The 15,154-nt window shown below is 36.9% G+C and overlaps 1 protein-coding gene across 1 annotated transcript in view; it reads right to left on the reverse strand.

The window, feature by feature from the left end:
- The window catches only part of LOC118193321 (serine beta-lactamase-like protein LACTB, mitochondrial), a 215,871-nt gene that overhangs the window by 114,744 nt on the left and 85,973 nt on the right, over positions 1 to 15,154 (reverse strand). The window lies entirely within an intron of this gene.

The following is a 15,154-nucleotide window of genomic DNA, read 5'->3' on the forward strand; positions in this document are numbered from 1 at the left end:
TGGCGCGCATTCGAGAGGTTCATGTTCGAGTCCCGGCGAGCGCACTGCTCATTTCTCATGTCTCCTGCCCCTCACAGATCCGCTACTAGAAACGTGTAAGGGGCGTCTGTTCGCCTATCATTATTCCCCCATACCATCATACCTAACTAAATTAAACTCAGAGGCGCAAAAGCCATAGTGGGCCCCGGCCTGCAGTGCCCTTTTTCTACTTTCTTGACCTTTGGGCCCCGAAGTGCATCAGCATATGCCATGGGCGAGTGGTCAGCTTGTCGCAGGACCCCCGGTGTTTAGTCCCCAAGCGAACTTGGTACTCATTTTATCGACCCACTTAAGGGAACTCATATACCTTAAACCCCTTATGATCTTCGAATATGTGACTGTTGCAAGAATTGGGATATTTTATTTATTTTAAAAGCAATTACTTCCAACTTTTTACATCTGACTACATAATATAGCTGCTTTGGAAAAAAGTAACCAGAAAGTTTGTGTTGCCACAAATATTTTTGTAATTTAATTCTCTTTGTGACAAAATATTTCGCCATGTTTCCACCTTGCGCGCAAGATATTTTAAAAATGGCTAATGGGTCATACTTGAAATTTGATGGAATTCTTTATATGGGCACTACTTTCTAACTGAACCAACAATCTGATGAATATTTTAATATTGAAAAATTTTATGGACGAAAACATTAAAATTTTTTTAATAAAATACATTTTATAAACTTAACTCAAAATAAAATAAATATTTAACATGAAATTTTTAAAATTTTAGGTTCACAGTAGTTTCCAAATGTTATAAAAGCTATATATTAAATATGGAATTAAATTATGAAACAGAATGTTTTAAATTGTGCGCGCAAGTTGGAAACATGACGAAAAATGTTGTCACAAAGGGGATTAAATTATAAAAATATTTGTGGCAACAAACTTTATGATTACTCTTTCAGAAAGCAGCTATATTATGTAGTCAGCTGTAAAAAGTTGGTAGTAATTGCTTTTAAAATAAATAAGTTATCCCAATTCTTGCAACAGTCACTTATTAGAACATCTTATGTGTTTTAAGGTGTATGAGTCCCCTTAAGGGATGAAAGGCTGAGTCAGCCTTGCCCAGCCCGAGGATCGAACCCCGTACCTGTAGTGTAGTTGCACGACGCGCTAGCCACTTTGCCAGCGGGCGGTACCATCATACCTGCGTTACCTAAATTTGATAACAAACAACAAGCTTTACCTAACTTAGCAACCAATAAATTTGGAACAAAATGCTGTGATTCATTATTGAAGGATTTGCTTTTATTTGCATAAATAATATCTAGGACTGCAAGGAAATTCAACTCTTTTAAAACGCATTAATTAGAAATTACTTCAGTTGTATATTTAAGCACTGGAGAAAAGTACTTAGATTCTGGATTCTGCTACTTGTACTCCCGTAATTGACAAACTTCGAAGGTGCCTTCGATATAGAAACCGCCTGATCATATTTTTGAATCTTTCAATAAATAAATAAATAAAAAATCAAGAAAATAATGTACATATAAATTAATAATAATAAATTAAGAACTATAATTAATTAATAGACACTAAACAAAAGTCACTTTAAATACAGAAATTACATCTTATACTCGTGTGCAAGATTAAGAAAATTGCACATTACGTCGAATTTCTGAAAACCTAATGGACAAGTTTTAAAGAACATTGATATGAATAAACGTTTATAACAGAGAAAGATGTCTACCATTCAGAAATCACTTTAAGTACACATGATTATCACGATCAGGAAAGCTCATAGCGCAGGGATGTTCAAAAACCACGTTGTAATATCGAACTGAAAATGAGTCTATTCGGGGTATGGTCCCCTCTCGCAGCCAGACATGTCGCGCAGCGTGACACCATACCGGGCAGGAGGCAGTTGAGATATCCCAGTGGCAGTCGATCCGACTCCTGCAGCATGGCAATTTTCAACTCCGGTATGGTTCTCGGAGGGGGATGGCGAGACGAAATTTCCCAGCAGAGTGCCCCAGACAGGCTGTATGATGTTAAAGTCAGGAGATCTGCCTGGCCAGTCCATGGTGCAAATATCCTCACTTTCCAGGTAATCATCGACCAACTGAGCCCTATGTGGAACGTTGTCGCCCATTAACAGAAACCCAGGACAAAATGCTCTCCCGAAGAGTCGAACATAGTCTAAGTTCTCCTCTCTGTGCCTCACAGCAGTCAGGAAGCCTTTGTGAAATACATGCAGGGGTGTGCGGTCGTCCAATTTAACTCCTGCCCAAACCATTACATGTCCACCACCGTAATGAATATTCCCTCTGATAAGGAAGGAATGCTATTGTATTCCAGGCTCTCTCCAGATATAGAAAAATCGAGAATCAGTGTCCAGGCTGAATCTCGAATCTCAGTTCATTTTTATTTAGTTGACATTTTCGACAACAAATAATTTCGCACACTAATCGTTTCTGTCCCAAAACATCTACATTTTTATATGTTTGTGGCAAGAAAAAGTACAGCAAGTAGCAGACTAGCTAGTCCGAGGAGCAAAAAGCAAGTGCATCCTCCGATATTAGTTCAAAAGAAGAAAGTTTTGTAACTTTCTTCTTTTGACGACGACAAGTTTTGCAAACTGTGAGATTAAGTTCTGAATTACGTCATTCAGCGTTATATAAAGGGTATATAATGGAATTATCCAAATTAAATTTAGAACTCTGCCTTACATTTTTTTTTTTTTTTTTTTTTTTTTTTAAACATGCCCCTTCCAAAGAGGAAACGATTTGGTGATAGAAAAGCCTTTTAGAGAGAAAAAGCAAAATAAGAGAAGTCACGAAACTGAAGAAATCAGCAATTCCTTAACCAGGATTCGAACTCCTAAGTTTCCGAATATGGGTCAAGAATGCTTTCAATTACACCATGAAGGCATGCGGAAAGGAGGGAGAAAATGCGTTATACACTGTCCGATATACAAAAATATACAATATGAAGATTCGGCCTTATAAATATGCAAATTTCAAAGTATACGTAGTGGAATAAGTGAGGTAGATGATGTAAGGTGCACTTTGTCACGTGATTATAGCGCGAGATAAAAGGGAAGGAAATGGCGGACAAACCAAGAGTCACTACTCTCTACTCTTTAGGGAATCCAGAATTTTGAGAAGTTCAGTGTTCCAGAAGACACATGTGAATAAAAAAAGGTGCCTGGACGACGACACCATAGACAGTTCCGGCAGGCGGATGATTTTACGAGAGGTCAAATTGTAGGCTTACGTATGGCTGGTTGGTCTTACCGTCGTATCACTGCTGGAACATATGTAGATGTATCTGCTCTGCATAGAATATGGTCTAGATGGATCGATGACGGAAATGTAAATAGTCGCGAAAGACTAGGTTCAGGTAGACGCACTTCAGAACGTACAGATCAACGCATTCAAAGAGAAGAGGCGGCGGCCTCATAATCGTTTGCTATGTACATTTTTCAGAATGTGCCGGGAACTTTGAATGCTCCAGTATATGGTGGAATAGCTTCCCGACATTTGGCTGAAAGCTTCTTTCACAGATGCCGCTCTTTGCGAAGACTGCCATTAACGCTGTAAGAATTATGTTAATTTTATTAACAGTTGCTTTCCTGTCAAATTCTTAACTTCAACTTACTACTTCCGGCCAGAACGTAGTTTTGGAATCTTGCTGAATATTTAATGAGGAGGAGCGGTATTTAAACCACGAAGTTACTTACAGAGGTAGAGAGAATCAGAGTGTCTGATTTACGCGCATCTGCCTTTTTGGCCACTCTCTCTCAAATCTGTTTTTACGCTCGGCCGTACTCTGGCCCTTGCTAAGCTTCATAGTCAAATACGTTAAGGGGCCAACTCGATTTGAATCTTGATAGCTTCGGCTATATTTCTTTAGTTAATCTTAGTTTTAGTTTTATTCTTAGTCCCTTAAGTTCAAGCCCAAGTGAGGGCTTTGTTTGTACACTCCCAGGCGGAGTTTTGTTAAATCTTATTGGAACAATAAAGGGTTAGTTACCCTTCTATCTTGTTGTTTCTTGTCACCCGAACTTTATTGATTATTCGCTTATCAGTTCTTAAGATTCTTCACTTCCAACATTAACTTAGAATTACAAAGTGAGGAACTCTACAACGTCAAACCATCGACGCCAATTTTTTGTCTGATCATAGTCACCGGTTAAGAATCGGGAGGCGTCGGAGAGATAGTTCCAATTCGACCACTCTTGCTAAACGCCCCACCACTCGTCAACGTGACGTAATGGTTTGGAGTGCCATCAGTCACGATAATAGGACACCCTTATTACGCACCAAAGGCCCATCGAAGTCACAACAATATGTTGATGTGTTGCTACAGCCGGTTATGCTACCTTATCTTCAGCGGCTTCAGCAGCAAAATGGTATTTTCCGGCATAACAGCGTAACACTGCGCACGACACTCGTTAGCCGACAAGCCTTGCAGTACATCAAATTGCTTCCTTATCCTGCGATTCCCCTGATCTTCCGCCGATCGAATATATTTGGAACGGGTTGGTCGTTGTTTTTCTGCTCTGCCCCAGCCGTTATCCGAGGACGACATTTGCAGGAGAGTTCTGAGCATGCGGGCTCTCACCCCCAAAACACTATCTGCATAGTAATTGAATGTGTACCTCGTAGGGTTGCAGCTTGCATCGCAGCGAGGGGTGATCAAACATCTTAGTGATTTCCTATACATTTCAACACTGCATAAAATATTATCAGTTATTTACATATGCATGCTCTGTCTATAGCATTCTACCCAATCTTTCATAGTTTTGCATTTTCTATGTCGAATAGTCTAACTAAATTTTTCAGTAATATAGAACGTATACTTGAGCATTGCATTTTTGAGAATAAATGCAACTTTTAAAGTACTATTAAGATTTGAGTCCAATCTGGAAAACGTTCTTGCTTCTTAAAAATAATTTTTAGAATCCTATTAACATTCGAGTCAAACTTGCAAAAGTCATTGTTTTTTAATGTGTACATAATCATAATTGTTCAGGAAGGTTTTAATCATACGATCTTATATAACGATTCTAATACAGGCACCTTTTACACAATCAGCATGTAAGATTTCACTCGAAATTGAAACATAACCTTCTGATTCTCCAAGAAGCTCTATAATGAATGCGTCTCATTTTGCTGCTTGCTTGTTTCCTGCTAGCTTTTCATTTCTCTTTCATACATTGTATTTGTCTTAAGATGCAGAAAACTTCTAAAAATGTGGTAAATGATGAGTGTAGATTGCGCCCACATTGATATGTGAGTCAGTCTATGTTTATAAAGAGTTATTTTGTCCAGAAATAAAGTGTGTTAACTTGATATGATAAATGTATGCGAATGCAACTTCTCAATTATGCATTCTACCTGCCAGTACCATCTACAACATCAGTCGCGACTGAAGTATTTGGGTCTTTTCTAGCCTCCTAACTTATTGCATACATAAATTACACTTCTAAGATTTCTTAGAAAAAGCACTCGTCTCTGGGGTGTGGAGAATGCGTTTTTCTTGATTTCATGTCTTTAGAAACAGTCTGAATAGCTTTATTGAGATAAATCTGAACTGTACTGTTTTCACTAATTACGATTGCAGGTTGTTGTAGGTAAATATCACGTACAGTTTAAAAAGCCTTACTTTAAACAAAATAGCATTGACAAATAGCAATTGTCCTTGACATTGTAAATAAATTTCTTAAAGATTGCTATAACTTTGTTATTACGATCCGAAAATTAATTCTTTTAATATATTCTAAAATTTCAAGAGGACAGACTATTTGCCTTTTGAGACATATAGAAACTTAGTTTCATCAAATAATTCTCCGCCTTTAACGCTTGACCACTTTTCATTTTAAGGAATCAATTCTAAAGAAGATTTCATTTTAATTTGGCCAGTGGCTCTTTAGCTCATTTATGTATGCAAATGTTTGTAAAAATTTAAGTAAATGTTTAAAGGTTATGAAGTTGATTAAATCGCTTTTAGGCAGTGATATAATTATATCCAAAGTTTCATTAAAATATTGATTTCTAAGTTTCCTACATTTATTGGATTCATAACTAAGTAATTTTGTTACGAATTACGAATTTTCACCGAATAAGGCTTTATGAATCTTAGGTATAATGAATTTCAATTATATGTTGCCTTAATGGTTTAATGCACCCAATTCATCCCCCCATATTCTTCAAAGGAAAAATACACTAGTAGGGAAAATTTAAGCAACAAATTCATTTTTTAACATACAACCATAAAGTTGTTTAAAAACAGCTTTCTGTGATCAGTACAATGAAAGACCAAAAGTAGAAAGGGGATGCACCTGCAAATATCAGCACAATGACGTCAGAGTGTTCATTAAGAGCATCCAAAACGAGAAGAGTCAGCGTGGGCAGTGTAAGGCAACTTAAAAAGATGAAATAAAGGCGCATATTTCGGGCATTCTTCTGCAAGTGAAAGGGAAATTGTACGTGCAAAGATGACTACACAAATATATCAAGATACCTTTACACGTGGGGTAGAATGATTGGCAAGCTTGAGGAGGGGTGTAGTTTGACGTCTGTTGCCCAAGAGTATGGAATTGATAAAAGTGTTATTTCAAGAGCTTGGAAAGCTTGCTAGATGACAGGTACAACTTCATCCCTTTGCTTGATTGAGATATGAGGAAGGAAAGAAACAAAAAGAAGGTAGAAGAAAATGACTCCTACAATTTCAGAATAGTAAGAGATCACTGGCTGATAGGTGCGCACGAGGTGTGAAGGAGAATGAGTATTTCAACAAAGATGCCTTGGTAGGACGAAGCTCTAAAGATTCCTGCTGTGCTTTGATATAAAGGTTTATGTTTGCAGTTGTGATGATTAGGTGATGCGGGATTCAAGCAAGACCGATAAGAAATTGTTCCTTCCCTGCAGGAAATATGGGGCTACAGACACCGAAAACGGTTCCCGTTATGAAGTACATGGAACTGTGGGGAAGTCAGTGTTCGTATGAACTATACTTAACCGTGTGGAAGACAGTCCTGGTATGATCTGTATCGAACCGTGTGAAAGTGTGGGTACATACAAAAAAAATTTTAATATTATGTTTCTGTCCACTACAGTAAAGTAAGGAAATTTAAATTTATTATCATGTAAATTGAATCTGGGTATGTGTAACTTCGGATGCATTTGTACATTAATATCAAATGTTCATTAAGGAAAAGATTAAAAAGTTGGTATTTTATCATCAGAATGTATGATGTAACTATTAATGAACTTCAAGGTTTGTTATTTTGTATTTTGCATAAGTGTTTTCTCCACATTTTCGGCAGAGGTTCAGTTAGCGGAGTCGGTACTGTCACGAAGTCATCCTTCCGGATGTGTGCCTTTTCTTGGGTGCCATTGGTCCCGACTTTTTTATTGTTGACAATTTAAGGGCACACAAGACTCACGCTGTTGAGGAGCTCCTGAAAAATGAAGATATCCGCAGATTGGGTTGGACAGCTTCCGGAAATATCAGACAGCCGGAACAGATGCTTCTCGAGAAATGGTAGCTCTTACACCAAGAACTGTTAGATAATATGGAGTTTTGAGAATCAACAGACGGTGCAGTTGCAATAGCGGGAGGTCACACCCCTTACTAAGGCTCCACGATGTGTTGTTCTCTCACTCTTGGCTACACAGGTTTTTTTGTACGAACGCCTTTCTTTTATTAAAACGTTTTCCCATTCGCTGCGTACTGCATACGTCTTATTTATTTTTTCGTAACTATATTTCTTCCTCCTTTAATTACCACACTGTGCCTCTATAGCATGAATTTCATGGGGGATTATTTCATGGAATCAGGGTATCGGATTCAAAATATTTATTTTAAACATATTTATTTCTGAATTTTCTTTACACAAAAACAATTAAATTATATGTTATTCAACTACCCAATAAAATACAGTTTTCAATTAAAAACTAAATGAAAGGGCAAGCATTTTATTTTCTTGATATAAATTTCAAAAAAAAAAAAAATCCAAAATTTTGAAATTTTGTTTATACACTTTCCTTTTTATTTGAACAACAAATTAGATTTTATTTACAAACGATCAGACGGAGGTATTAAAATAAAAATCGCCGACAGTAGGCGTATGAGGTTATTATTAACATGTTAAACCTGAAGGTGTTGGAGAGTTCAAACAAAAGATTAATAATTTTCGCTCAGCCTCATGCACAGAAAATGACCTCAAACACTTCTTTAATGAATATGCTGATTGTTCATTTTGGCACTTGAAATAAATATTGCAGAGAACTGTAGGAGTCACCTGCCCCCAGAAACCGAAGCGCTATCTGCGTTTTAATTTTTCTGGCACAGCATCTCGAAAGAACGTATTTTTTTTCCTGAATAAATGGAACGACTATTTCCAATAAAGTTTCAAATTATCTTTCATCCATTCGGATGAAATTTTTGTAAATTTTTATATCCTTGCTCCGAAGTTCATTTAAATGTTGGAATTTAAATGCTCCCAATTCATCATGGCGTGCTATCCATTCACGCTGCAGAGACATTAGGTACTTTTTTCGGAGCAGGAGAAATGAAAAATTAGCAACGCCTTCGCCGGGAATCAAACCACAGACCTCTGGAATACCGGTCCAGCGTGAAGAACCACTACACCACGAAGAAACGTTAATAAAGCGGGAGAAATACCTTATATACTACCCTATTTAAAGGGCGACTAGGGTTTTAGGGGACCTAGTCGCCAAATCCTGGGTGTGGAGAATCATCATCCACAACTCTTTTAGTTCGGGCGCCACTGCTGAGACAATAGGTATTTTTTTTCGGAGCAGGAGAAATAAAAAATTAGCAACGCCTTCACCGGGAATCGAACCACGGACCTCTGGAATACCGGCCCAGCGTGCAGAACCACTACACCACGAAGAAACGTTAGGAAAGCGGGAGAAATACCTTATAACGTTTTGATTTCTTTTTCTTATTCTTTTTCCCCCTAGAACAGAAATTAATTCGTTGGAAACTACTTTGAAACTTCAAGTATAGCAACTTGCACTTCGGTATCCATTTTGCAAACAAACGGAGGCGAAGTGTCAGTCCGGCTCTGATTAGTGTAAACAATCTACCAGGTTACAGGTCCGTTCACTCGGTTCGAAACGCCCGGACGAGGGGCTCGCCGAACGGCATCTGGAAAAGTATAAACCGGCCTGTATTGGGACCTCCACTTTCGCAGGATGTATTCCTTACTCTTGAAGCTATCTTATCCTTTTCCTTTCGAAACCTGTCTGAGGTTGTTGACTTCTTCCAAACTCGCCGACCTCCTTCTTCCTAATTGTCACGTTCGCGGAATCTCCTAAATTTCCGCCGTATTCTTTACTGTTCACTCTTGAAAATCTACTGTTGTTTAAACTCATGTCAGGCAGAGGTGCTTCTAATACTATCAACATTTCTTCCACAAACTGAAACATTTACTCTGGCTGAAGATGCTGTTACTATCAGTCAGGAAGATGATGATCCTGACAGATCATCTGTTACTTTGTTTCTTTTCAGAAACTCAGGTAATGAAAATTAATAGATATTAAAACTGCGCACTGTTCGTGAATGGTGGGGATGTAAGTTCCTTCATGTATCACTGTTAAGAGCATTTCCAGCATGCAGGACATGAAAATCAGAGAAAATGTGATTTTAAGAGAAAAGGAACATGCTTGTAATCATAGTAGGGAAAGCGTGCCAATACAGCCCAGACATTATTTTACATCCCAATTTAAGACAAAATAAGAAAAGAAACTCTAGTTGTTCTGTGCAGTAAAGAATTGGATTGAATTTTTAAAATAATATCAAAGCACTCGATAGTTGTTTGCCTAGTATACAATAAGCGAACACGAAACTTTTCAAAAGATTTGGGATGAAAAGGAAATACCCTTCAAAAGTTGTGTATCGACATTCAAAATTTGTGTATTTTAAGAGTGAAAAACATCACCCGTGAAATCTTTCAAACTTTTGGATTTCAAACAAATCTAACTTTTTTTAATTCATGACACTGTTGTAAGACTTGCTTTATAAAAATGCAACTCTTCGAACTGACAACGAAGAGGTGGTTGTATAATGAGTTCCATGAATACGCATCCCAGCTAACCTACCTTTGGGCAGTCTTTACTTCGTAGTCCTGAATTTGGACTTAGCTTCGAAGGTCCGATTCGAAGTCCACGATCGGGCATGATCGATCTGTACAATATTTTTTCCGTGATTGTTCCATATTAATCTCTAGCTCCGCAAACTTATTCCGAAACCTCTGTAACAACTTTATATACTTCTTAACAGCCTTGGTATGCATGAAAAGTAGTAAGTGTATGGAAGATGTGGGATGCCTTCCACGATACACCGTTTCAATTCTTTACCTGATAGTTGGGATGTAAGAGGTCGCTCTGTAACCTCACAATGCTGCCAGTCTATAAAGTCAATGTAGTATAGCGCATTGCCTTTGATTGCTGGAATCGTGAATTTGTGTATTAGCAGAGGTGGATTATTTAACCATGACCTCGCAGAAGGAAATCTTCATGCATATAACTTTCGAATATATTTATAATCGTCTACGAGCATATCTACAAGCTACTCCGGAGCATAGCTACTCCGGATGTGCAGCGTAACCATTTTGCCGAGAATCATCTATACTGACTTTCAGGTTATCACTGAGATACCGAAAGAACACAAAAGAGATTATTCAAATAATCCTTAATTGTTGGATTGTATTTAATGTGAAACCACACTGGAGCGTGTACCCTGGTGATAAAAGAGCCGTCTGCTTGAAATAATAGTTCGTAAGATGCACGAGGACCCACTGTAATGATGATGAATTACTGATAACAGAAGCTTTACACATTTCAGTTTAACATCTTTGTCATCCGTAACGCGTCTAGCGCGTTCAAGTGATACTTCCGCAGGGCGGCCGTAACGTTCTTCTACATTTCAAGCGTTCTTCTACATTTTAAAACTTTTAAACGTTTAAAACGCATTCTAAATGTTTACTTGTTTAAGTTTTTATTTTTGTGTGTTCTAATAGCTCCTAGAGAGTAGCACTACTCAGGCATTCTATTTCTAATTGAATTTGCCCCGGGTTTTATGAATATTCGCGCCATTTTACATAAGATACTAGACAGTGAGTGATGGCTTCAATGTCTACTCAGCAGAAAAAGAGAAAAAATGAGGTTGTGATTTGGAAAGACAAAAAGAATATACGTTTGATGAGTACAGTCCATAATAACTCGATGATTGATGTTGGAACACTGAAAAGAACTGTAAAAAAACCAATAATTGTAAAAGATTACAACAACAAAATGGGAGGAGTTGACCGCCTGGATCAGATGTTATCAAATTATCTTGTTGTTAGAAATAAGCAGAGATATTATTATTTTTCCATTATGCTTTATTTCGTTATAATTTTACTTAATATTCATTGACATTCATCCACTACGAAAGTCATGTATGGAAAGTTATGATGTACAGAGAAAACAACATTACACGCTACGAAAAACAGACGGCCGCTGAGGGAAAATTTTCGCGGACAGGAGAGGACGGCGAAAGGGTTAAAGATTAGATAGATAAATAGTTAAATGGTAAGGAATGTTTCAAATTTAAATTATTATGATGCATGAGATTGATCTGATTTTTGAAATTTTGTTCTTAAAAATGCTTTAAATACGCTTGCATTAAGAAATATGGCGAAAATAAATAATAGTATGCATTCGAAGCATCATTTTAAACAGATCATGCAAATGGAAAGCACAGATTTATTTAGTATACATTCCCCTAAAAACCGGACATGCATTTGTACGCTGTTTGTCAAATAAACCGTTTAAGAAAGGGAAGAAGTAGACCTCCTTATAAAATAAAGGAGGTGTTGTTAACTCTCCTTCATAGGTAATAGAGGTGATACTAATTCTACTTCACAGTTAAAGGAGATAATATAAATTCTACTCCACAGGTAAAGGAGCTGATATAAATGTAATACACATATACTGAAGTAGGTGATGTAATACCTCCTCCAAAGAAGGGAGCGTTATCTTTTTGCGCTCACGAAACTCTTTGTATTGGAAACTTTTGAAGGAAGACAAAACAAACGGCATTTTCGACGCGAACTGAAAATAAACTATTCTTGTTGACTCTTACCTGTTTAACTAAATCCTTATTAAGTAGATTGTTTGATTATTGTTAATTGAGCTCTGAAATAATGCATAAAGCAATGGTCTCAAACTCTCGGCGCCCGCAGCAATTTAATATGGCCCGCGAATGCAGTTCAATAAGTATTTGTTGCAAATACAATACTTACAGTTTAGAGACATCAAGATATAGATTGAGCTTATGTGTACGACTGTCATTGATGAAAGAAAGATAGAACGAATAAGTTGGAGCTTTGTCTTTGTAACTGCATCCTTGTTCCCTTACAGTGAGCAGCGTGACTACTGTAAGGGAAGGGGAGAATTTTTGCCCATTGGTACAACTGGCAAATTTATTTTACCAGACGACAACTGGTAGCGCTTCAACGTATTGATTTTACATGAAATAATTGTTTCGTCTGAAATTCAATATTTAGCTGTCAAAACTTTTTAATTATCATTTATTGAAGTATAATCAAAAGAAGTTTTTTTGCAGGCACCCATCTTTAGATTTCAGAAAAAAAAATAATATTAATTTTATATTTTTTCTTTGAGTTATCATTGTTATTATTTATCCATGTTTCAATAAGTACTTATCATGAGAAATTTTAAATTTAATTAATTTTTTTATTAAAAGTTTTCTTAAATTTTGTTAAAATATTGTTCTGGCTCGTCAGCTGCTTTAAGATCGTGCGTGTGGCTCCTATGCAGTTTGGGTTTGAGACTATTGGCATAAAGTATTATTAAAATAGTTAAAAATAGCACAAAGTATACAATTATGATATGTAACAAGTATTCGGCTTTACTTATTTTCTTCTTGAAACTAAACATTTTTTATTAAAATCTATTAATCGACTAAAAGTTACAAGACAGGTTACGACAGCAAAAAATGTGCTAATATTATTCCAGCAATTCCAGCAAGTAAGCATGACTTTTAATAATTTTCCTTAGGAGATCTGTATTCTTAAAGAACTCTATCATGATAGTCTAGTAAGTAGTTTGCAGGTATTGCAATAAACATTAGAAACATGCATGTATGTTTCAGGGCTATTTCCTTTACTCCTCTAAGGTTGTCTTATAAGGTATTTCTCCCGCCTTCTTAGCATGCCTTCCTGGTGTAACGGTCAGCACGCTGGGCGCGTATTCCAGAGGCCAGAAGTTCGAGTCCCGGTGAGAGCATTGCTCATTTTTTATGTCTCCTGCTTCCAAATAACCTAATGTCTCTACAGTGGCGCCCGAGTTAAAAAAAGGCAGTGAATGATTCTCCACCACCAGGATTTGGCGATTGGGTCCCCTAATCCCCAGTCTCCCTTTAAAAGGGGGAGTATATAAGGTGTTTCTCCCGCCTTCTTAGAATGCCTTCGTGCTGTAATGGTCAGCACGCTCGGAGCGTATTCGAGAGGTCCGAGGTTCGAGTCCCGGCAAGCGCATTGCCCATTTTTCTTTTCTCCTGCTTCGACATAACTTAATGCCTTTACAGGCTTGTCGGAAATTTATACTTTTCGTCACTTAAGCACTGACCGTCACTTAGCAGCAAACTTTTATCTTAGACTTTTTCTCTTAGACATGTTCAAACATGTAATTTCAATTCCTAATCAATTCCTGACATTTTTATCCCTAAACTCATGTGTTGCTTATCTGTAGCGAGGCGCGAGAATTAAATGATCATTAGGGAATTGTCAGCAGGATATTTTGCTAGCAAGCAGTTAAGCAGATTTTCTTGGTGGCCGACCAGGAATAACACAGTTAATAATCGCTTAATTGTTAATTTCATACCTGCTGTGTTTAACATGCCAGAGGAAAGTATTTCATTTCCGAATATTTCCTTCTTGTCTAATTTCAGTAAAGCATTAATGTTACGGGATTAAAAGAGCGGTTCTTTTGTGTTTGATAACTTTCTGGTCTGCTGCATATAATCAGCTTTAAGCTGAATGTGGGCAAATGCAGCATGCAGAGAAGTTTATGCTTATAACATCTGAGACTAGTTTAAATCTTCCTCGAAATTCATATAAGGTTAGTTTGTAAGCAAAGGATTAGTTCAGATGAAACACAGCTATTTGCATTAAATTCGAGATTTTTTAAGTCTAAGATAAAAGCTTGCTGCTAAGTGACGGTCATTGCTTAAGTGAATGGTAAATTGAAGGCTGAAGTTGCTTGAAGAAGTTGCCCATTACATATGTTTTCCTCTTACAAGTGAATATGCGAAACAAGCCAAAAGCAAAATTGAATAATCATTACCTTTTGCGATTAAAATATGTTTTTACTTTTTATTTACATAAAAATCTTGTCTTAGGATCTCAATTAGTAGTTATCAGCATGATACCAAAATGCTAAAAGATCCAGGATAAGGATCAAGAAACTAAAAGATCCAAGTTCAGGATGTGCAACAAACAAAAAATTATCAAGAACTCTTTCATTTCGTAATTTTGATTTCTTTCATGATTGAATCGGCTTATTTGGGATATGTATTAAACTAAGGTATGCATATTAGACTAAGAACAGAATCAAAATAGAAATTACGGTTACTGAGATTTTCCAGATTTACATTAAATACATTGTTATTGTTCTATTTAATGCAATTCATACTGTGTTGCTATTGTAGAGTTTTCAAGTCACTATAAATTAACAGATGTGAGTCTTTAACCTAATGCAAAAAAACTGGACCCCCAAATACTTGAAGGACTCATCAAATATATACAGAAATAATATGTGCAGTTAAATTCGATTAATTTCGACTGAAATGCAGACGAATTAGGACACTGCTGATTGTTAATCACAATACCAATACGATCAGTCACTATTGGCTATTCAAAATTCTGGGTTTGTCCGGAATCAAGGTGTTTTTATCTAATCTCGAGACGATTGCTGCGAATTAAAAATGGCTAAAGAGCTCCAAAGTGCGACAAACTGCATGTTTACACTAGCGAACTCTTCTTTAACAGGGAAGTGGTAGGAAGGAGAAGGGTGGTGGTACTCAATCTTTGGTAAGGGTAAAGTCACTTCGAGTACCACACATTATTTAT

This window comes from Stegodyphus dumicola, chromosome X2, assembly GCF_044657685.1.
Source record: "Stegodyphus dumicola isolate Sdum_Otavi_A_Nest chromosome X2, ASM4465768v1".
Lineage (NCBI taxonomy): Eukaryota > Metazoa > Arthropoda > Arachnida > Araneae > Eresidae > Stegodyphus > Stegodyphus dumicola.